Consider the following 24,428-nt stretch of genomic DNA (forward strand, 5'->3'; position numbering starts at 1 on the left):
GATATCTAACCAAATTAAACTATTTTAACACAATTGTAGAGAAGTCATAGCCACTGTCAAGAGGATTTTTAACACATCTGCACTGCTGACAAATGTTAAAATGGGCAGACAGAGAAATAAAGGTGAAAATGAGGTAGTAAACGGTGGTATGTAGGGCACATCACCACACATTATTCCCATGTCCTCTATACAACCAGCATTTTTAATACAAACCAATCTTTGCACAATCAAACTGATTTTACTGTTATTGTAGAAAACAACGAAAATGAGATAACTGTTGGGGGATTTTTATTGAGTGTATATAAGACACATTAACAAACCCAGCACTGACCCTTACACGCTGTCTCAATTGATGGGGCATGAGTCAGGCAGAAAAATTATCCAGTATAGTTGATGTCACATGGTAACATAGTTTAAGGAGTTAGCTCATAGCTTACTTATTTGATTCAGCATTGCTGAGCTAATGTTTACTTGTTATTGTAGCATGATGTATAATCCTTAGCATATAGGCCTATTTGATAGTCTTTTCACATAAGACTCATTTTAAAGTCCACCAAATTTAAAACGTTCTTAAGGGAAAATCTAAGCAAAACAACAAAAACACTGTGTTGTGCGACAAAGCCTGGATGTGTTTTTCTTAGTAATTAGACTGGAGTTCATTTGTGTTTAGGTGTTCCTTAAACAACTAGCCCTTTGGAGTGGTTTTAAGGAACCCATTCAGTGCGAGTCTTCACTCACCTTTCTCCTGCTAATGCACTCCTTCTCTTGTGGCATTAATCACCCTCCTGCAGCTGAGGGACCTTTGCAGAAACACAGTCGTGTGTGAGACCAGTGTGTGTGTGTTTAAGTGTAAAGAGAGCGAGGGAAAAGCGCGAGAGAAAGAAAAGCTACACTTGGAAACAGAGTGACTCGCGTATCTACCCTGAGTATCGTGGGCTGCAACTTTTCCTTTCAGTCGACAAAAAGAAAGCCAGAAAGCATCCTAAGGTGAGTAAACTCGAAGCAGACGCGAGTCGGAGATCTTTTTCAGTCAGTTTGTATTCACCTTGGGAAGTTTGACAGAGCGTTTTTTTGTCGTTTCTCTCGGGGTGTTTACAGTCAGATTCACGTCATATCGACTTATTTTTGTGGAGCGTTTTTTAAGGCTTATCTCACTGCGTAGCTGTTCCTGAGCCACAATGTGATGGAAGAGAGAGAAGTTTAAGCGCTAGGAGGAGCTTTAATAGTTTACCCATGTCTCTGTTAGCGGTGTTTACGTTACACTTTACGTGATTGGGATTTCTGTGGCGTTGCTTGGTCTATATTTTCCAAAAGTGAAAAGTAAATTAGGATACATGTTAAATAACACGCAGTAGCGGTCAGCCAAGCTCGCAACTTCTTTTTTCTTAACAATCAATAATATGTGCTGTTATCAGAGGAATGCATGATGGATTCTAGATTTACACCTTATTCCTCTTTTTCTTGTTCTGTACTTTAATATTCATTTGTACAGTGTGCAAATGGTAGTTACTTAACGTAACTCTAGTTCTATGAGTTGATGTACAGCCTTGTACCAGGATTTACTGTTGGCTAATTTCACCAAAAGATACTAGGACAAGACCAAAGACTTTTAGCTGTGGCAAGTGAAAGGAGTAGGCCATTCTCCAGTCCCATCTGTACTCATGACTCTAAAGAGAGGAACTATCTTCAGGTCCCACCTTGGAATGATACATCTAGTAAGAGGCTTGGTGCAAGTCCCTTTTGCAATGTATGGAACTTAGGAAGTTGTCTGTCTTTTCCTTTAATGTGTTGTGCCAGCTGTGCCTTGTCCACATATTTAGGATCCCAGATGCAAAGGGACAAGTAAAAGACTGTTTAGTGGATGGCTCACATAGCTATGCATGATGGTCAGCTGCAAACAATTCAATTTAACCTCAAACAAAACCTGAAGAAATTTCTGGATGCCCTGCGCTGGGCAGAATGGTGGCTTGATGGTCTGATTTTTTTTTATTAATTAAAAAGAAGTTATTAGTTTCTCAAGAAGAGGGAAAATTTCAGTTGTGTGAAGAAAAGCATATATATATATATATATTATAATGACAGCTGACGATTGAATATTTTAATAGAATTGGCTTACAACTTGTAGTAGCAGTGACCCAACTTGAATTTTCGAGACTTGCCTGAGTGGGCCCCCTTATTCAAGGGCTCAAAAAGCAGGGGGGAAAAAATCAAATGAACCTCAACACAGCCTCCAGCACTGCCCCAGTATTCCCCATACACCCCACTTATACACACATAGGCATGCACATAGTATTCAGCTCTCTCTTTGAGACCAGTAACCAGGTCCAGGTGTTTGTCAGTGTAGCTTATGACAAGAGTAGGCTATATCTGTATGTGTGCATGTGTTCACATGAGCAAGCCTGTGTGAATGTCTGTCCAGATGGCATAATCCTGGGACTCCAAATCTTACCTCACCTCATCTGAGGGGTCCGGGACCGGTAACACAGGGAAACCGCGCAGGAAAGCACTCAGCAAGTATAAATGAGAGAAACAGAGGTCCAGATGTGTGTGCGTGTGTGTACGTGTATGTGTGTGCGCCTCTGTGCGTCAGTGTGAGGGTACTGTTCTCCCTGTCTGTCAAACTAGTAAGTGTTTGCAGTTGTTGAGGCTTCAGTTGGAACAGCAATCTTATTTAGGTCAGGAACACATCAAATAAATCTGAGAAACAGCCACATTCTCAATTGGCTGTGTAATTGAGTTTTACACAGCAGCTGTAAACAGAACGCTTCCTTAATTTTCTGTCCTGTGTGTGTGTGTGTGTGTGTGTGTGTGTGTGTGTGTATCAGAGAGAGAAATATCAGACACTTAACAGTTTTAGACACCTCGTGATGTGAGACATGCTTACTGCTGGAAATTTAGATCACATTGCTTGAGGTTAATCTACATTCTAAGAATGCCAAATCTGCCTAAAACAAACTGAATTTGCGCTTGCCTAGAAAAAAGATAAGTGCAACACGTAGGAAGGACGAGGTGCTGCAAAATTGCACTGGAAAGTAAAGCTTATTCAAAAGTGTGACATAATGCCCTATTTAATATATTCGTGAGATTGCATAGTTTTTGTGTTAGTCGATAGATGTAAGCCTGTCTCTTTTATTTTGTGCTTAAATGTGTGATACGATTAAATGCAGGTAAATTGTCAAAGCAGTTTTTATTTAAAGATCTATTTTTTTTCCTATTGTCAAACATCTGAATACAAAGTTTTTTATAAATGGGCATATAAAAAAATTACAATTCATACACTGGAGACAGGGACTGTTTTAGGATTTTATATGCAAAATGATTACTCATCCATGTCATGCCATGCAGTCAAGTGAAGTAGCTTTTGACACCCACTGAACACGGTAGACTCAGCATAAGCCTCAAAAAATCCCAGATTCCAAACTCAGCGAACGTTCGTGTTAAAGATTCTTGATGATGTTATGTCCATAACCGAGCAGGCAAAGTAAAACCTGAAGTACTGCTTTGTAGTTTTTATGTGTAGGCATCAAAAAATGAAGCTAAACCAGATGAAATAGGGGTTATTGAAAGGAATGATAAAACCATGATGCAATAGTGGGAGCTCATAAAATTGATTTGTTCAAGTGTTCAGTGAGAGCAAATGGGTAAATGGCACGAGGTCAGATTTACAGAAATGTGCCATGTCCTTGATATTTCTGTTCATTCCATTCTGCAGTGGCTGCTTGCCAGACCTCACTGCTTTTATCTTTCTCCTTTTATTATGCTAACGACAGTCTTGATTTAAAACAATATCAGATCCCTAATCACAAGAATCAGATTACCTACGATGCATTAAATAAGAATGCATATGACAGTAGGGTTAATCAGAGTGTAAACAATCATTTAAGTGAACCATAGTGCAGTGTTTAGTTTCTCTAACATTTAATTTCCTCAACTTGATGGAGTTGATAAGACTCAAAAACAGATAAGAGAACTTAGCCTGGGGCCTTTTTCCCCCCAAGACCTTACGCTCTTTAATTACAGTGTCAGTGTGATTTATAGAAACATTTGAGCATTTATCTCCACTCAAATTCTGAAACATTCTAAATTTTGGATTTTTTTCTCAGAGTCCTCTTTGGTTCTAGTGTTGAGATAATGAACTGTGCCCAGCCTGCCTTAAATAGCCTCAAATCTGAGGCTCTGTTCTAAAAGGTTGGAGTGGCAAACACTGGAAACATCTACTGCTTAACCTTAATTATGTTAGATTATATTACAGATTTGATTTTCAACTTAACAGCTACCCTCCAACAACTCTTAAAAAAAAAAAGAAAAAAAAAGAAGCATTCGTCTCTTACAAAAAAATCACCAAGAATAATTACGTGGTTATACAACTCTATTTTGTAAATGTTTTGAAAAATAGCAAGAAATATAACAATAACAATACCAGCTTGTCTGTAATGTAAATTGTAATTGTTGTTCTTAGTGTGTTTTTTCTCAGCTGTAGAGCATTATGTTGTTTGTGTGATAGTTTTACTTACAGACGTCTCGTCTCGCCTGGCCAGATGTGGAACAACATGTTTAATCTGCTCAGGGTTTGCTTTACCTGTGGGAATGGTGCATCTAACAGCATTTGCATTCATGAATTTAAAATTAGGATTAGAACCCATTTTACTCTTTATATATGACATAAACAGTAGCACATAGTAATAGTTAGGCTGGCGGTGTAGTTAAATATCTTATAAGGTCAGACACATTTATGAAAACTGTCAGTCACAGGGGGGAAAAAACAAATGAAATATAATGAATGTTTAGCTAGCAAAGAAGAAGAAGTCTATTTGTTAGTGTTCAGTGTTTAAGAACTGCTGCTTTTGCCATCTGAATGTGTAAAAGTGTTATAACGAAGACAAAAACAATAACATCATAGATTAACATACATGTCTGTGTTTTAATAAATGAGCAGGGCAAGCAAGGCCTGACAGAAACCACCAGTGAGGTGGATTTTTGCTTGTTTCTTTAAGTACGCTTCAGGAATAGTTCTCCAGGCTTCTCGAAGGACATTCAAAGCTCTTCTTTAGATGGTAGCTGCCCTTTTTTCTGTTCTATATCAAGATGATCCCACACGGCCAATCCATGACTAGTGTCCATTAATTGTGTTTCTATCCACGTATGTTTTACTGCATTGTATGTTTGTGAGGCTGATAAATAAAGCCGTTGCCAATCAAATGCTTTTCTGATGATATTGCGTCGTGGATTAAAATTCAGATGTACTTTTCTGCATCCATAATTTCATCAATTTTGAGAAGATCCAAAACACCATTGTCTGAAATGCAGCCACTACCCATGACAGAGTGTCCACTGAGTTTTACACATGGCTGTAAACACTCTGTTGTACCTGTCTCCGGACCTTCTCCTCACGCACTGATAATGAATCAAAAATGTCCAAATTGATTAATTACCCCATAAGACCTGTTTGCACAAATTTTCAGTCGAGTTCTTATGTAATCTATTACAACTCAGACTGTTTCCTTTTCTTAAAAATAGCTTATTAAATGCCAACCTTCCACTGAGACCATTTTTTATGAGTATCAAAATCCAACTTAAAATTGTTTCTTTGGCAAGTTGTCCATTACAGTATGTGTAGAGACAACACTGGCTCATTCCTTTGAGTTGGGTGCCTTTTTTTATGAATGACTGATTCATAGCTCAGTGTTTAGTGGTTTAACAAACAAACAAAAATGCATTCCTCTGAAAATAGTTGGATACAGTGAGCAGACTGAAACCAAGAGAAACAGTAGCCAGTTCCCACTAAAAGACCTTCAGAAAGCCTGGAGAACTATTGCCCAAGGCCACTTTAAAGGCAGCCTGGCTTCCTGGAAGCAAAAATATAAAGAAATGATAAGTGGATCAAGACATGTGCACAGAACTCTAAAATGCTTTATATGGATATATCTAACATGTTTTTTGCTCTTAAAGGGTTTTTCTTCCTCCTTAAGTCAGATATTAAACTTAAACTATTAAACTTAAAATTTGATTTAGAAAGTAAGAGTGCGTGTCTGCGTGTCTGTGTGTCTGCGTGTCTGCGTGTCTGTGTGTCTGCGTGTCTGTGTGTCTGCGTGTCTGCGTGTCTGTGTGTCTGCGTGTCTGTGTGTCTGTGTGTCTGCGTGTCTGTGTGTCTGTGTGTGTGCGTTTGGCTTCATACACATGGATTCCATCAGGTTTTTCTCTGTTGTTCCCTGAAGCTGGGATGAGTTAAAACATTTGATGCTTGACTTAAAGATGAGGGCTGTGATCTATTGCCTGTGCTTCTTTGATATATTCACAGAAGTATGCAGTGGACCCCCCCCCCCCCCCACACACACACACACACACACACACACATCACACTTTGGTTTTTTTTCTTACAGAGCATCACAAGCCATACTAACACTGAATGTCAGCAGACCTCAGTGCACTGTGTATGTAATTTTTTTTTTTTTTTTTAATTCTGTTATCTAACCAAAAACTGCTTACTTAGACAACCTCATCAGTTTTCCTTTAACATCTGTGGTCCATACTGGGTGCAGGCATAATTTAGCAACACACCAGACGGAGCTTATCGTAAGATGTTTATTGATGTCACAGAACATTTGACAAAGTTGAATAATGTTTTAAAAGAGTGTGTTTTTTATTTTCTTCATTTCCTTTCAAGGATATTAAAATTGCTAAAAAGCTTTCCCACATTAAGAAGTCTTATGCAAGGCGTGCCTTGCAAAATTTGATCATGCGACTGCACACTGTGAATCCTGTGTAAGTAATCTATATAATTTTTTGGTCAGGTAAATTTACTATTTTACTAAGATAGTGCTTTTAGCAAGGAAAATGCCAAGGTCCTATCCAAACTGTCTGATGTGATGCAAAAATCCTGAAATAATAATAAAACTTGAAAGTTTATTTTTTAAATATATTTTAAAACTCTCTTAGGCCGTGCTAAATGTTTATCTTAGGTCTTGCTGTGCTTCTGGTGACTAAGCACCATATTTTGTTGCTCTAAGTAAGGCAGGCTGCCACCGTTTCTGACGATTGAAGCTAAACTTTTCTCTGCTTCTGTCTGGAACCTTAAGAGAGTCTAACTCCAGCATTAACATTGTTTTATTATTAGCCATAGCTGCTACCTTGATGATAACAAGCGTCGTGCTGACCAGTTTAACATTTATGATATGTGTTTAATACTTAAGTGTTGTTGAAACCGGATCTTTATTGACGTCTTGAAATTCCTCCTCAAGTGTTGTTCAAAGGTGTGAATGTCAACTTCTGTTCATGCATTCAGCTGCTAATGAGGGGAGAGGTTGTGAGAGCTTTGTGAAAGTGCTGTGTGAAGTTGTGTGTCATCCACAGGAGGCAAATAAAGTTATAAAGTAGTGAGTAGTAATAAAGGAAGGTGTGTAGATTTATTTTGTTTTGTTTCAAGAACTGGACAATGCTATTACATGTTATTATTTCCAAACTGTTCTATTATGTTTGTCATTGCCACAGAATACACACAGTGAAGTGCCACAATCTCAATCTGTCATAAAAACTTTTGGCAGGACAAGTGAGAAGGAAGTTATTATTTTACAGGTTAAAACCCCCCAAAACAAAACACACATCTCTGAAATCGCCAGGCGGCCATTGCAAGCTCAAATTTGTTCTCAGCTGAAGTGACTAGATGTTGCATCTGAATGCCTCCCTCGTCAGTGCTCGTCTTGAACTGCAGATAACAAGATATGATCTGACAGGAAATTTCCCCGCTGAGTTAAATGTAGATGATTGCATTACAGATGAGGTAGACACTGATCGAACCAGCAGGCATCAAACTCTATTCTCGAGTGTGTGCGTGCATGAGTGTGAGTAGGGCTGGGTATCGTCACTGATTTCTAGAATCGATTCAATTCCGATTCACAAGGTCCCGAATCGATTCGATCCACGATTCGATTTAATTCGATTTAATTTGATTCAATTCGATTTAAATCTGGGAAATTTTGACAGTCAGAAATATTATAATTCAGATCAGTACATTTACATATTTTTGTATCAAAAGGAAGCTGACACACGCAAGACTTTATCAAAGGTGTGAGCGTCACAGCAGATGCCTTTGTGTCAAAGTAGCTGAAGATAAAACACAGAAAAACATGAAGGTGATTTTCCTGGCCTGGGATTTTATAAAAAATATTCTGCAGTACATCAAAAACGAAAGAAAACCATTAATCAACATATGAACATTACCTCTGACATTACAGCGGTTTTATTAGAGACACGGTTAAGCGTTTTGCATTTTGAATAATTTTAAAAAGTTTACATTTATTCAGTATTGAACAGCAGAAATGATGTTTTCTTTTCGGAAGAATGTAAAAGGGAAAAAAACAGCGGCCGACAGCGCTGTAAACAACAGTAGACTTGTGCGTAACAAGCAAGCGAATAATGAAGAAAGGGAAACTGTTCTTGAAGTACAGAGAGAGAGAGAGAGAGAGAGAGAGAGAGAGAGAGAGCTGTGCATCGCGGTGGAAGCAAAACAGTAAAAGTCAGAGTGAATTCATGACGATGTTTATGTGAAGCGTTTGGATCTTCTTTTGCTGCTGGTTCGGTCAATATTGTTTGGAGAGAGATCAAACTAACAGCTTTAGAATCAGCGCATAAAGGGCGTGAACACAAAGCGCGGACCTGCCGACAGATCAGAATCAGCGAGCTGACCGTGAGAAAGGCGACATCTAACTGATTCTGATCCGCGGGTCACGCTGTGTGTTTAAGTCTATGTGCAGAATCCGTGTACCTGCTCTCATTTACTGTTTTAACCGTTTGGTGGTTCTTGAACTTTTGTGAGATGTCACCAGAGATTCTGGCATTTCGGGCAAAATAAAATTTTTTTAATAAAATCGATTCAGGATTTTAATGAATCGATTTTACGTTATCCAAGCCAGAATCGATTTTAATCGATGAATCGATTATAAAAACCCACCCCTATGTGTGAGTACAAGTGAGTGAAAGAGAGGTATCAAAAAGAATGCTTTGTAAGCATGTGTAAGTTTGGGACAGAGTGGGACAATGACCTGATAAGTTTGAGCTTCTGTGTTGGGCTCTATGAAGACTGAAACGTCTACATGTAAATCATGTGAGCGTCCAGTTGTCATGGACAACCCTGAACAATGAATTTTCATGTTTTTCCAGGTAGAAGAGAATGAGTAGGTGTTAGAAGAATGTAGTTAGATTGGGTGTTCGACTACTGTATATAATATAGGGTGAATTTGTGTTAATGTCAGAGATATCGTTTTAACAAAAAGGTCATTCAGCTGCACAGTATCATTATCTTCATTACCACTCTGCTGCCCCTCAGGGTGGACCTTTTAAAAAAATAACCTCTCCTGATGTCATGATGGAGTCATTCTGCCCCTGTGCTCTGTAATTCACACAGGCCGCAGAATTCAGCCACTCCTCCTCCGGTGTTGCCCTTTTTCTTTACTTTGATTAATGTGATGACCTGGTATAGTCTTTTTAAAAGGAATACCTATAATACCCCAGCTTTGGGCTTACTAAAGAGATATTTCCATGACCCAAAGGCGAGATCAGCAATTCACTGTGCGATGGACTTTGTGGCTAAAATAAAGCCGGTGGACAATATAACACAGCCACATAGAGTGACGGTATGAAAATGTTTAAATTCTGATTTATTAGGCCTGTTTCCCACAGGGAGTATGATAAAACATACTACCAGCCAGCTTCTGATCTCATTATTTGGGTATTTTCTTTCACTGCAGGTCCTACAGCTCGACTCCGCTAGTTTCTTTTCTGTTTTTTGGCATGTGCAATCTTTACAGACATGACGTTTGGTGACTTCTAGTCTTGTCTGAAAAAGTACAAGGACCTCTTTTAATTGCTAAGTGAGAATAGTATATTGTTCTTGCAAAAAAGCCCTGATCCCAAACATAAACAGGTTGAGCCCCGAGGATGCTTTAAATCATATAGTTTTTTACTTTGAACTTTCAAGCTGTTCTCTATTTTGTAGACCACAACTGTCTTCTTGTGTTTGGTTTGGCTCTGCTCTAACCAAAGTAATCACTAGACCTGTAGTTCACTCGAAGGGGAAAAAAACAAGAGAGAAATGATGGAGTGATGAGTGGGGAACTGGGAGGGGGTAAAGAGGTCTGAGGATAGAATGATAAACATCTGGATTCACTTTGGGACAATTTCATCCCTCCTGCCCCCAAAAACCTAAGACCTCAATTTCCATGGTACCTCCTTTGAGGTGCCATTCCATCCGCAGTGAAAGAAATATTTGCCTGATAGCAAGTATCTTTGTTAAGTTTTAGGAGATGCCTTTATTGAGATTTCCTGAAGCCGTTATTAAGACCCAAACCTGGTCCTGAATATCGATTTCTCTTGGAGTTCGAGTGAAAATGGGTTAATTTATCGACAGTGGCATCAAGCGTCAGTTTGTGGTTGTTGTTGTTTCAGATATTTTCAGTGAGAGAAATTACTTCAAGCTGTGGCTGTGCTGTTAATTTTTTAAGAAATGCCAGAGAGGTTAAAGGTCAGGCCGAGTGATGGAAAAACTTTGACTTCCTATATTCCAGGCAGGATATGTAAAACACATGAGCAGTTCTGCGTACTGTGTTTATTTCCACATGTTCAGACATAACAAAGTGAACAGAATCTGAAGGATTTGAATCTCACGTTACTTTAGTTTCGCAGAGAGTGACAGACGGGGAGTTACAGCTGAAAGTGACTGAGGCAGAAGGCCGTATGCAGTTGTCTCTTTGTCTCTCTTTGTTTTCTCCCCCTATTTAACCCACTTAGTCTTCACTGTGTTGTCCAGTCCTCCACACAAATGCATTTAGGTCTGGAATGATAAATGGTTTTCTTTGATTCGTGCAGATGTGTCTTTGGCAAAGGAGTGGCAATAATGTGTATAATCAAACTCAGAAGTCACTAGTTGTTATTATTCTCTTTTCACCATGTCTTCTTCTGTCTTTTCCGCTATCTTTCTCTGTTTTTGGCCTCAACAGATAAGTGCAAAATGTGCTGCTGCACACTGAACTGTTTTGTGTGGCATCATCGATACCCTCCTGACTGAAATTGCATCCATGTTGTCTGTGCAGACACTGCCTCCCCATGAGACATAAATTCATGATAGGCTCATCAATATGTTTTCCAAAGTCATTATTCCAGAGAAATTAAATTTGATTGATGCCGAATTGAATTAAACCTCTGAGATATTGAATCTGATGCATGTGAAATCAAATCTCATGGGGGTCTGTTTCTTCACTTGCATGTCCGGTGGATTTATTCATATCCACCTCAAAAGGCAATTACAATATGAAGCAGGCCTATGGGAGTCTTTGTGTTGTGTTCTGTGTAACAGCGTAATGCTTATTGAATCAACGCATTGATAACAGCAGCCACTGGGAAATCTGTTGCTCACTGACATCTGCTGGTGAGCTGAATATGAACGAGATATTTACTCTGTTATCTAGTCTTTTGTTTGGTGTCTTTAGAGGCTTACAGGGAGTTTAGTGAGAGGTCAGTAACAGGAAGTGAGTGGATGAAAAATATGAGGAAAACGTAAAGATCGTAATATAGCAGATAGCACTGTAGCTGGGTTGCTGTTGTTTGTAGATTTAATAAGGTGATATAAAAACAGAACTGACCAGATGGCCAACACTGAACCAGCTCTGCCAGATTAAGAGGCAGCAAGCTCCAAAATGCTGAGGAAATTTGGAGTAAGAGAGTCCAAGAGAGACCAGATGTCCGTAACAGGCCTCTATAGGTCGCAGACCAAACTATCAAGCAGATGACTACACAGCATTAGGATGACTGCATAGCATTAGGACCTTGTGCAGGAAACATCAGTCATGTGCCCATGAATTTCTTTTTCTGATATTGTTGCCTTTTTATTTCTGCACAGTGTCATCTTCTGAATACTCTGTTTTTTCTCTCTCTCTCACCATTCTTGGTCTTTCTTAGGATGCTCTTTCTGCTCACATATAGTAGATTCTCTTTCAAACAAAGGCATACATTGACATCTTTAGATGAACCAAACAGGGTGCATGCATGTGCACTAATCTGTTTCACATGCTCACTGATTTTATATTCAAAGTAATACGCTGGGAGCAGTGTTTTTACAAGCCATAACCCCTGAACCATGTCCATTGAGCTTCCTGTAGGGGGGGACTGCATACCCTGCAGTCCTACCTTGCTGTGATACAATATCGTTTAAGGCACACAGTTCGTACTTGTTCTCAGCCAGCTTTCTGCTGCTTCTTTATGCTGTTTCTAGTAATGGGTGACATAAGACCTGGTAGTGGCATGACATTCAGTTGAGGCTTAAAATGTCCTGTGCAGAGGCAAGGTGATGGACATCATATATATAAAATTAACCTGTTTTATTACAATAATAAATGATATTCTACAACAATAACAAAAACAAGCACTTATTTCACCATGAGCTTTATGCTTCAGAGCTTTTAAACCACTGTATGACCTAATTTTACAAAATTCAACAGTACTGTAAATGATTAAGTTCCAGCAGTTCTCACATAACTTATTTTATACAATTTTAAAAGATCCTAGATTTCACAAAAACAAAGTCACAGTTCACCTGGCTTCGTCTAGATGACTGGTATCTATTATAGCTTTGGGAGTCACTGTATTGCTGCCAACAAACTTAGTTTAATAAGCAGCAGACAGAAGTGTGACAGAAATCAGGAGGCAGACAGACATAACCAAGTTTGTGTGGTTCCTGTAAGTCCTGTAGAGAAGACTTCTTTACTTTTTTTTTACTTTTTTTTTGGAAAGCTTACTGGCTAGGAGGGCGTCCTGTTCTCTAAACCTTGCTCCTGCAGATCTCCTGGTTCTGCAAAACTGGCCGCAGCAGACATTCTGCACAGGGCTTCTAGTAATGATAGCAATGCAATGTGTTTTCTTCTCTGTGCATGTGTGGGTGTGTGTGCGGCAAGTGTGTGTGCATGCTTGTGTGCGCTTGGAAGTTTCGCCTTAGAGGCATCTGTTGCAGGTTTCAGGCACATGTTGTGGGATTAAGGAATTAGCCATAACAAATAACCTCATGCACACACCCTTGCCTGCGTGCCCAAAAGTCACCACATAACACTCCAAAATTACAACCCGAGACCGCTGTACACATCCACACTTGTTCCACCAGGGCTCAAATCTTGGAAGCTCAGCTCTGTTCATCTCTACCTTTCTCCACTAAATCTTGGCCACACTGTGTTAAAGAAAAAGGACTCTTAGTAGGAATGAAAGTTGCCTTAATGTTAGGGTTACATTAGTAAAAGATAAGGTAATAGGACGGGGGAAAGCCAAGTTGTCAGAGACTGCCTTTGTCCGAAAGAGAAACACAATAAAGTACACTGAGCTTTCCAGTGTTTCCCCCAGGTTCAGGTTCTAGCTAATCAACAGTGCACACAGCCGTGACTGTTCTGTTCCAGGGGACTGGCTGAGGGATGGAGGGGGGTGGGGACATGGGGTAGGACAGGATGAGGGTCGTGCTTGAAACGGGTTTATAAGGGTGGAAGGAGTTAGAGAGTGCATGCAATTGCATGATTAAGGTGTGTGCGTGTGTGTGTGCGTGCGTGCGTGTTACCATGTTCGTGTGCCTGAGCGTCTTTTTGTAGGGGATAAACCTAAAGGGGCCTGTGCATGTGTCCGTTAATTGTACATGCAGATGAACAAATTATGTCAGTGATACAAAGTCGCTCAATAATGGAGAGTTTAGAGCGTTGTGTTTTTAGGCTGTGCTGTAATCACTATCAGATGTCAGGGTGGAGGAGAGGGACGGAGGAAAGAGACTGTGAGTGAGAGAGGAAAAAAGAGAAATAAAGATGAAGACAAATGGCAAAGCAAGAAAATTCTTAAGGTAATGGACAATAACGTAGTATATGCATACAATATATGTTTTAACTTTATACTGTGCACACACACATTGCTGTAACTTAACTATGTATAACACAAATATCAAAAGTCAGTAAACTAAAATCATTTGGTGTGACTTTCTACTTTAAATTTTCTAGGCTGCTTGTCTAATGGTCATCTGCTCTGTAGCACAGTGCAAGCCCCTGTCCTTGCTCGGAAACGCAACTGAATGCTGTTGCTTGCTCCTGATTTACATCCCCGGCAAGGATGGAGGAATGTTTGGGTGGCATGTTTGGTTTCTTTGCATATGAAAATGTGTTGCAGCAATTGAGTCCGCAGGCTGTAGCAGTATTCAGCGAAGCAAAGTCCTAATCATTTTCAGATGGTGGACAGAGTCCATGCGTCTGGAGCCATTTACAAGGTCTGCGGCCACCTGGATGCGAGGTGGCGGTAGGGCAGCAAAATCCACCCAATATGACTGTCCTTTGTTGTCTAAGAAGGTCTGATGTGGAACACAGGTAATATGATATGTATGAATTAGTGGGCAATTTCATATGACAAATTAGTGTTGTTGTTTTTTTCTTTTGAAGGTGAAATTTTAAATATTTGTGTTGGATTACTATTTGAGTTTAATTCGTTAACAAACAATTGACAAAAAAAAAATCATGACAGTGTTGTCACTCATACTGAAACTCAGAGTCAGATATTTTTTCTTCAAAGGCTGCTCCCTGCAGTTATTAAACTGTAATAGGATATGACGGGCAGGAAATCTGAAACTTAAGATCATTTTGAGAGGTTAAAGGATGACTTTTAGAAACTGGCAGAGGTGTGGACTCGAGTCACATGACTTGGACTCGAGTCAGACTCGAGTCATTAATTTTATGACTTTAGACTTGACTTGAAAAAATGTTCTAAGACTTGTGACTTGACTTGGACTTTTACACCAATGACCTGGGACTTGAATTGGACTTGAACCGGTTTACTTGAAAAGACTTGATATTTCACCCCAAATATAAAACTTAACATGCATATTATATAGAGATTGAAAATGTGACGTCATTCACGGGTAAAACCGCAAAGGATTCTGGGAACTCGTGGCAAGAGGTACTAGCGCACGCAGGCTTTCAATTGAAATCAGTCACACAGCGATAAAAAGAAACACAAAAATGTCAAGAAGCTGTTGTATTATTAACTGCAATAGCCGGTCGCATGACAGCCACGGGAAGCCGACGGGTAAAGAGATCGGTTGTTATCGGATTACGTCGTTGAAGAGAAATTGTTCGAGCCATGTTCCCGAAGTAACAAAGAGGCGACTGGATTTCAGCCATTCAAAGATCAAATATAACGTCCCAGAACACTCCAGCTCACAGGTTAGTCTGCTCCAAGCATTTACACGAAGGTCAGTGTTTTTTAGTAGTTAATACGTCATTTTCATAACATAATTGGTGATATAGGTTACAAGCAAGTCTGGCGCTGAACAGAAATTGTCGCCCTATGCTCCTTTATTTATTGTGCATAAATAGTGAATTGTCCTGACACAATATTGCGTTTCGCCTCTGTTATTATGGTACATTGACAAAAACATATACTTTTATTCACAGGATAAAACAGGTTTTTGTATCACTAATTGCCCAGTACGATTACAGCATACAATATTATTGTCACTGCTACATTTCTGTGATGGGTACCAGAAATTATTTCCACTACTGATTAATTACCGTTGAGCTCAAAGGTCCTATTAATAAACGGTTAAGGAATGTGTATTTATGAAGACGATTTGTGAGACTGGTAAACTTATGATAGGTACGATGGTCTTTCGTTCTACACGGTGCATTTCAAGGTCCTGCACCCATCCGTCGGTAAACTGTACCTGGGCTTGTTGCAGTGACCTGAAGTTACTAAACTTCATGAGTGTGTGCACTCACTCCAAGAACCGTATAATTATAAATATGCATATAAATATGCTACGATGAGATAGCTGACTTCATCTAACTAGCAAATGTTGTCCAGGCTACGTTGGTGATACAGTTTTTTTTAATATGTATGATATTTTTGTCATGCGATTTTAAAGCTGGTCCTACAACCGCATCCAAGAATAACATGCAGCTTATCTCAGAACTGTCGGTGAAAATTATTCTTGGAGCTAGGTTTAATTGAGCTGCATTTTATAGAGGTGCAATTTCACAATTTGTGTATATTTTCTAAGTTCACTATTTTGTCATGTGTTGAGAAAAACACAGATTTTAAAATTACATGGTCTAATATTTACATTTAGCATATAACTGCAACATGCTTTTTTTCGGGGTTTTTTTAAAGACTCGAAAGGACTTGAAATTCAAAGTTTAAGACTTGTGACTTGACTCGGACTTTTACACCAGTGACTTGAGACTCGACTCGGACTTGCCTGACATTACTTGAGACTTCACTTGAGACTTGAGGATAAAGACTTGAGACTTACTTGAGACTTGCAAAACAATGACTTGGTCCCACCTCTGGAAACTGGCGTGAGAACTTTTCAGGCAAACATTTGCCAATCGTTCCTCAACCTCAAACATGGCCTGTGATTTAGAAATGTAGAAGTAAGCGGACTCATGACAGCCAGCTAGAATGGTTTCTTACTCAGACATTACAGAGACATTAGACAGTCTCCTTTCTGGCTGATGCAACACATTAGGAATCATTCTCTCTTCTGCCAGTGTAATTTAAAAAAAGAGTATTACTTTGTTAATGTGCTTGTAAAGTGTGGATTTAAAGACCTGCTCTTCCTGCTTTGTGTGTTTTTCTGAAATGTAAAACAGTGTTAAGGAAGTTGCTTTCACTGTCAGTACTAGAACTGAAAAAATCTCGAGATGCTAGTGATACTTTACATTATTGTGTACAATATGCCATTTATAAAGTCGTTTATTTGAGCGACACCTGTTCATACTTGACTCGTGTAGTGTTTACTTTGTCAGTGATATTTAGTTCTATAAGAAACGCTTCGGTGCCAGGAACTTGACTTAGCTACATATGTTGTTTGACATCTGAACAAAAATGGTTTAGAAATAAGGAATGCACACATGTAAAGTAAAACAATCAGTTTGACCAAACTTCTGTTTTAAGGTTTAATAAGCTCAGACTGGCACATACAAATGTGAGAGGTTCCTTTGGGTGAATGTAAACTTAACAGAGGCAGGTGATGGATGTCAAATAAAATCTAAATAGAAACTGTAACACACAGCTGGTAAAACAATGAATGCTTTGAATGACTGACTTAAATAATTAAAATGCCTACGTAGTAGCATGTTACTCAGAAATGTCCACAATCTTTGTTGCACTTCCAAGAAGTTTGTAGACTAGATTTGGGATCATTTTCTCTGCTTTGCATTATGCTGGTCTGTATTTTTCTCTCTTAGAAACCTTCCATCACTATAACAATCTATATAAACATGCAAAGTGGTCAATATATATCAGGCTAACACATGACTTTACATATCTTACTTGTACAGTATGAAAATCAACAGCACTGTATTGTTTTTCACAGAGATTTCTGTTGGGCTTTTTCATATCCCTTTTGGCAGGGATGCTGCTGTGCCATGCAGGGTCCCAGGAACTCATTCCAAACCTTTCTCTGACCCTGTGCAAATGTATGTAATTAAGCAATGAAAACTTGCCATAGCCAGGCCTTCTGCTGCAGGAAATTAAGGATAATCTGGAGGCTGTGGGTGCTCTTTGTTGCCACAAGGCCTTCTCAAGGTAAAGTGGCTCTCCTGCAAGATTGGCTTTCATCCCTTATGAATTAGTTTTGCGTGTTTCTGCTTACTGTGCCCCTCTTCTTACCTCTCAGTGTTGTTTTTCTGTCTTCTTGTGTGTCTGTTTTTTCTTAGTACGTCTTCTAACCCTGCCCATAACACATTGTTGTATACTTGTAAACATATGTAGAAGGTTCAGCAAAAACAGCAAAGTTAAGCATTAGACACTGTCACAGTGTGTCTGTTCTTTTTCACATTCTAGCACGATGGCTTTATGGGAATGGATCTCATATTGGATAAAGTACTACACTCCCATGTTACAGTCTTTATCAATATCATTTTATTATAATCGTTGGGTCGACTGTTGTTGTTATTTGGCACTATCTGAAAAAAACAAAATGAATTAAATTAAATTTTATTCAATTGTAAGGATGTTGGTAGGGAACGTGATGACATGATAATATGAGATGTGGAGATGTAAATTAGACATTAATGCTGTGAAATAAAAAAAAAAGATGCAATGTTTTCATGGGGTGTTATAGCTGCGTAAATGTTACAAGTGGGTCACTATAGCCCATTGGTTGGTGGTTGCTAGGTTAAATGATGACATCATTATATTTTTTGATATAGATAAGAACCTCCAGGGGCTGAAGATGCGCGTGTGTGCCAAATTTGGTGGCTCAAAATCTGTTTGGGGACACACATAAGATGTTTGTATATTACAGTAAGACATCCAAACAGAGATATTGAAAAGCAAGTTATTTTATATTATGTGGAAATAAGCCAAAACATTGGTAGCAGGAGTAAAGCAGGGCATTTTCTTTAAACTAATCTTAAAAATACTTGGTTCTAGAGCTTAAAATTCTTTTAAAATCAATTGACCCAGTCGGCATAGCCTAGAGTCACTATGGGCATTTTGAACTCAGCAGTGAATGTATTTATTTTGCAGTGGGTGCACTGTGGTGTTGTATATCACTGTGGTTGTTGTTTTTGTTGTGTTTAAAGAGGCATAGGGAAGACAAAAAGAGAAGTGACGTCTGATAAGATTTACCAGCAGGATGATGCTGTTGCTGAATTTTTAACAGTTTGGATCTTTAAGTCATTGTTTTGCAAGTAAAAGCCCCACATCACAGCTCTTTTAGCAAGGCACCAGCTTAAAATAAAAACAGGGTTTCCATGGAAGAACACATGGAAAATGAGAGAAATGGATAAAAGCTCTGAAAAACATTCTGTGATACTGGAAAATAATTTCTCATCTTTTTCCTTTGTCAGATGACGTTAGAATAGCAGGGTGTGAGTACAAGAGCTAAAAAAACCTCTAAATGCTCAAAGTTGATTTTAAACAGTGAGTTAACTTTCAAAGGCAAACATCTGTAAACATCAAGATTTTTCTGACAATACTGAATATCAGCCTCTGTTTTTTTTTTTTTTTCCAACTTTAACCTGCTTGCTGTTGTAAATATTTCAAAGCTTTGGGTTTTATTTCTAAAAAAGCAATTTCCATGTAGGTAATCATATATCCAGCCTACAGTAGATCAGAGATGAGATGAGATCACAAAAGTTAAGTCTGAGTTTAACCGTTCTCAGGCTCTCTGGACAGATTTGAAGTCATTTTCCTTTTTGGAATTCTGACTTGATGAGGTTGATCAGTGTTATACAGTCTGTTGTTGCGCTGTTCTTCTTGCTGAAGACAGTTGTTTTCACTCTGGCTCTATGTTCTGCTGCAAAAATCATTTGTGATCACACAGATGTCTCCCTCATGGGATTTGGTATGGATTCGGAATAATGTTCCTAATTGTTTTAAAGACTTCCAGAGAGAGACTGGTTAGTCTATGGCGCACAACCCATCTGACATTTAAACCATCTGTCCTGGAAAAAGTCACGAATCTGGTTGTAAAACTATAAGTGGGACAATTTAATTATCCAAATAGACTCAGCTGTTCATGTTATGTACTGAAAAAAATGCACTTAATCATAATAGACAGTGAATTTGATGCATTTTATTTTTAAAGTTGCCTTTCCATACGACATCTTTTTGCCTCACAATGTTGAAATGAAAATTTTTTTTAAAAAGTTTCAGAGCTAACAGGTGGGAAAGATTTGGTAACCTGGCTGGTAAGTAGATTTTTTTTTTCCCTTGCTTCTCCAAGTTGCGGCTAAACACTGAGGGGTCTATTGAGGCAGTAATGAGTCATATCCTTCAAACTGCTGTTCTGTATCTCAGACACCTCCTAAAATTCAATTTGCAGTGACCTTCTCACACATACGCATGCATCTGCAGACACACAGGTCTAACCTGTTCACGGCTCTATACTGTACTTCGCACCTCTGGGGGTGTTTTCTGGGGAAACAAATCACGTCAGTTGCCATAGTGAATGTGTCAGTCAAACTTATACAAACACACTCTACAGTTTCTGGCATGTGTTGCAAGCAAGGTGGTCTACACTTTATTGAAGAATAAAGGTAAATCCTGTCAGTCAATGTCAGACTGTCATCTGCCAGAAGAAGTATAAATATTTTCAGTAATAACATGTTATAGAGATATGGAAACAGTACATTTTAAAATTTTTGTTTGAAGGGGAGATAGTTCAGCTGAGGTCGAGTTGCAAAATATGGCTGCCTGGATTTTATTGGAGTTGGCTTGCCCAAGACAATTAAAGCTCCATGTTTGGCGCTGATATTGCTATTGTCTCATAAACGGATCTTGAGAATGCTTTTCATCAAAGAATTAAAAAAAAAGAAGAAGAAACAAAAAATATGAACATCCTTGACATTGTGTTGCACTTCACATAACTCTTTGGATTTAAAGAGTTATGTGCATTGATACAGAGCAACTTTAAAGTGGCATGCAAATCTGTCTGTGTGTAAGATCTGTTTTCTAGCTGGGTAAAATAGTCTGTCCTCCATAGTATCACTTTGATCGCCTACTCACTAAATCGCCGACTTTCCACTGAGTCTAGTTTGAAAATTACTTGAAAAAAATTGGCATTTATAAGTTCTGTCTCGTTCCCAAGCGTCGCTTTTTAATGCCTTTATGGCTAATAAATGAATTGATAGTTTCCATACTAGCTAGGTTACAGAAAATACAGAGCAAAATGTAAATGTCTGTATATGAGAGAGAAAGAAACCAGCCAACAGAAGTGCCTCTCAGCAGTAATGTGTGACTTTAGGGTTAAATGGCCAGGCTTGCTGAGTGATTGCCACATTAGCCAAAAGTATGAATAAATCTTCTGTTCAGAAATTTGACTATTTATGGACTCACATAAATTTGATCATGTGTTTTCTTTTAATGGCTTTTTAGGTTTTACTAAATTCTCTGTGGCCGCACTGTTAAGCTCTGCCGATGTTGGAGTGTGGGTGGTATGTTTAATGGTTTCAGATTGGAATAGATTTTATGACAATTTTAGAATTGGATACTGGCCACAATACTATAAATGCATTTTTTTCCATAATAGAATTGATTTATTTCAGCATCAATGCTATAGTTTACTCAAAAATAAGCAGCAGGTCTGCAGAGAAGTTTACGTCTATATACAGTCCTATGGAAAATAACGTTTTCAGAGCACTCAAAAATGAAGTGCACCCTAAGATTTACAATAGCTTGTAGAAACATCCTCAACAACTTGAAATAAACATTTTTTTTTTGTAGGACTTTCAGTCTGTCACATCATTGTGGAGGAATCTTTACCCACATCATTGTTTCAGTTCACTGAGGTTTTCAGACAGGCAAGGCTCCCTTCACATCCAGTATGAGCATTTAGGTCAAATTGAGGTCTGGACTCTGACTCGATCATCGCAGCAGCTTGATTCTTTTCTTTTTCAGTCATTCTGTCATAGATTTGCTGCTGTGCTGTTGCTTTTAGACAGATGGCCTCTTTGGTATAGACAATATAGATAATACTTTCATATTAGAGAAGTTTGTGACCAGCCTGATAACTGCAAGTTGCCCAGGTCCTGTGGCTTCAAAAGAAACCCAAATCTCCACTGTTCCTCCATCGTGCTTGAGAGTTGGTATGAGATGTTTGTGCTGATACACTGTGTTGTTTTTGTTTTGGTTTGGGGTTTTTTGTCAAACATTGGACTGTGCATAGTCAGACATCTCCACTTCGGTGTCATCTGTCCTTTGTCCACTTAACAGACAGCGCAAAAATGGTTTGTTTAAAATCAACTTTGCAAACCTAAGCCAGTGTGTTGTTCTTTTTTAGAAAAAGAAGAAGCTTTCTTCTGGCTATCCTGTCAAACAAGCCACACTGAATGAACTTTAATGCTTAGCATGCTAATTGAAGTCTGAAGAGTTCGTTTTGGTTATTTTTTTTTTGTTAATGTGTCTAAATATTTCATAATCTCAAGGTGGGGCGAATTTGGTGGGACGTCCACTCCTGGGAAGATTGTGGCATTATGATAAGACACAATGTTTCAGTTTTTCACACGACTGCTTTAGTCTTTTTTAATGAGTAAAGTTCTTTGAAATGCTGAATATTGTGATGATTATCATGGCATGCAAACCTGAGGTATATACGTCAGCTGAATTTGTCTGAACATGAGGCATGTACCTCACCCTTTTTTATTTATGGCTTTATATCAGTTCCAACATAAATATGCTGCAATTCGATTGCACCACGTTCACAGTTACACAGTCACATCTTTTTCTTATGTCTCACGTTTTAAGTGGATGGGAAAACATGCTTTTCAGTAAAACTTTTGTGGAACATTTTAGGAAAAAAGTGAAGTAAACAGCTGAGATGCCATCTGTCTGCATTCATGCGCGTTTCTGGTGCTGCCATTCTCAAGTCACCCTACCTGTCAGTGTTTTCATTGCCTATTGTAAAGCAGAGAGTGAAATAACAGTTTGTAGGAACTCAAAGAAGGGATTTGAGCAGTAATCCTCCTCACTGATCCTTTTTAGAAACAACCGTCTGGCACACAGCCTGGCCCTCGCCATAACACGCCTGCTTTTTGATACCTGAAGGCTGAACTGCAAACTGACACCCACAGTGGCATTTTCTGCTTTTCACATACCTCACATCAGAGGCTCTCTGAAGATATTTTCCTCACACTGGATCCTCACATCGTAATATTAATGCTGACATTTTTCAAGAGGTTGGAAAGTGGCCATGTCATGCTATGAGTTATTTTCCTTCACTGTTCAGGTCATGTCAAGCTGAAACAGATATAATTATTTTATTTGATAAAATATGGTGTAAACAAAGACGTCCTTGGTCCAACTTGTACAGATATTCTCATTTTATTTGGTTTTGCCCTAAGCCAATATCCAGTCTCAGCTCAGCCTGTTTTAAACAAATGCTGTCTGTCTTTAGAGAGAACAGCTGCCAAAATATGAGTCTACCCAATTAATTTTTACTCCATAAATCTCCGTCTCTTGAAGTCGAGCCTGGGCTTGGGTTAAGTACCGTATTTCCCGGACTACAAAGCGCACCTGAATATTAGCCGCACAAGCTAAAATCAGGGGAAAATCCTGTTTTGTACATACATTAGCTGCACCTGACTAAAAGCCGCAGGTGTTTCAATGTTGACTTATCATATGTAAGAGAATATGCACAAAGGGAATTGTCAGGAAAGAGATGGCTGTTTGGAGACATCACTTTTATTAATATTTTGAAAAACAAGTTATGGGTACATATTTGCACATGTAGTACATAACAGTAGCCTACAGCACACCAGAAAAATAGATTCGGACTACCTTTTAGGCTCAGGTGCAGTGACACAGCTTTGACAAAAAGAAAAGTCAGTCATTCACCACCATCTTTCTCTTCTTCCTGCGCACTAAAACCACCAAAGTCCTCTCCTCCAGTGTCGGATACAAACAGGCTCAGGATGGCTTCGTCATCCACTCTCCGCTTCTCTCCTTCGTTGTCACTTTCAAAACCAAAGAAATCCTCATTGTCAGTGTCAGAGTCTAACACCCTCTGAAGGGCCGTGGCGGTGTCCTCCTCTCCATCATGCAGCAGTCCAGCCCTTCAAAATCCGTTGGTGATCATGGATGTTTTCACACTTTTCCACGCTGTCAGAATCCACCGGTGGAGTTGGGCATAACTTTCTTTTCGCAAGTTTATCGCCGCTCATCATCCACGCCTCCCGCTGAACGCGTAGCACTACTTTGAAGTTTGTTTTTCGCGCTACTTCGTACGGCACTACGTTGCCTGGCGGACGGACATGTGACTAACATACCACTCTTGAACCCCGATCCTTCCGCCAGGCAACGTAGTGCCGTACAACAGCGGAACAAACAAAACAAATCGTCTTACGATATGACAAAAATCATGGACAATCCATAGAAAAGCCGCACCTGACTAAAAGCCGCAGGGTTCAAAGCTTGTGCAAAAAGTAGCGGCTTATAGCCCGACAATTACGGTAGTCATATTTTATCGATGCAGTGATCATTACTATTCGTTATCTTCTGTCTCTTGGCTCTGCAAACAAACACATGGTTTATTTGTCACAATAATAATTATAATAAGAAATTTGGTGTGGCATCTTTAAAGGTATATTTGAAAATACACTTTATTTTAATCTGGATAAGGCTTAAGCCATGACAAGGCTAGAAAGCTTAAAGGTAGACTTTATCTTCATTCTTAATATTTTTGACCCACAGCAAATACCTGCATCTTTATCTTTGTCATTAACCTTTATTGGAGTGAATTTCAAACTTTTTCCACTGCTTGCTTGAGAAATGCATTTAAGTTTGTAGAAGCTTTGATTTATGAGCAGTCTGGCCTTTTTAACACCTAACGTGAAGTGACCTCTTTGTCAAGTGGTTGTTCTGACTGTGGGGGATACCGTATGTAGAAAAGGCCACAGATGCACAGAGTAAGCTGTATACTG

At 39.0% G+C, this 24,428-nt stretch overlaps 1 protein-coding gene across 2 annotated transcripts in view; it reads left to right on the top strand.

Moving 5' to 3' along the window:
• The first annotated feature begins 681 nt into the window (after window positions 1–681).
• The window catches only part of LOC309719044 (bone morphogenetic protein receptor type-1B-like), a 71,186-nt gene continuing 47,439 nt past the window's right edge, over window positions 682–24,428 (top strand). For both annotated transcript variants that reach the window (XM_082554829.1, XM_082554832.1), the window contains exon 1: window positions 682–987. The gene's annotated coding sequence lies outside the window, so the exon portion shown is untranslated. The remainder of the gene's footprint in view (window positions 988–24,428) is intronic.

This window comes from Aulonocara stuartgranti, assembly GCF_965226115.1.
Source record: "Aulonocara stuartgranti genome assembly, chromosome: 12".
Taxonomy (NCBI): Eukaryota; Metazoa; Chordata; class Actinopteri; order Cichliformes; family Cichlidae; genus Aulonocara; species Aulonocara stuartgranti.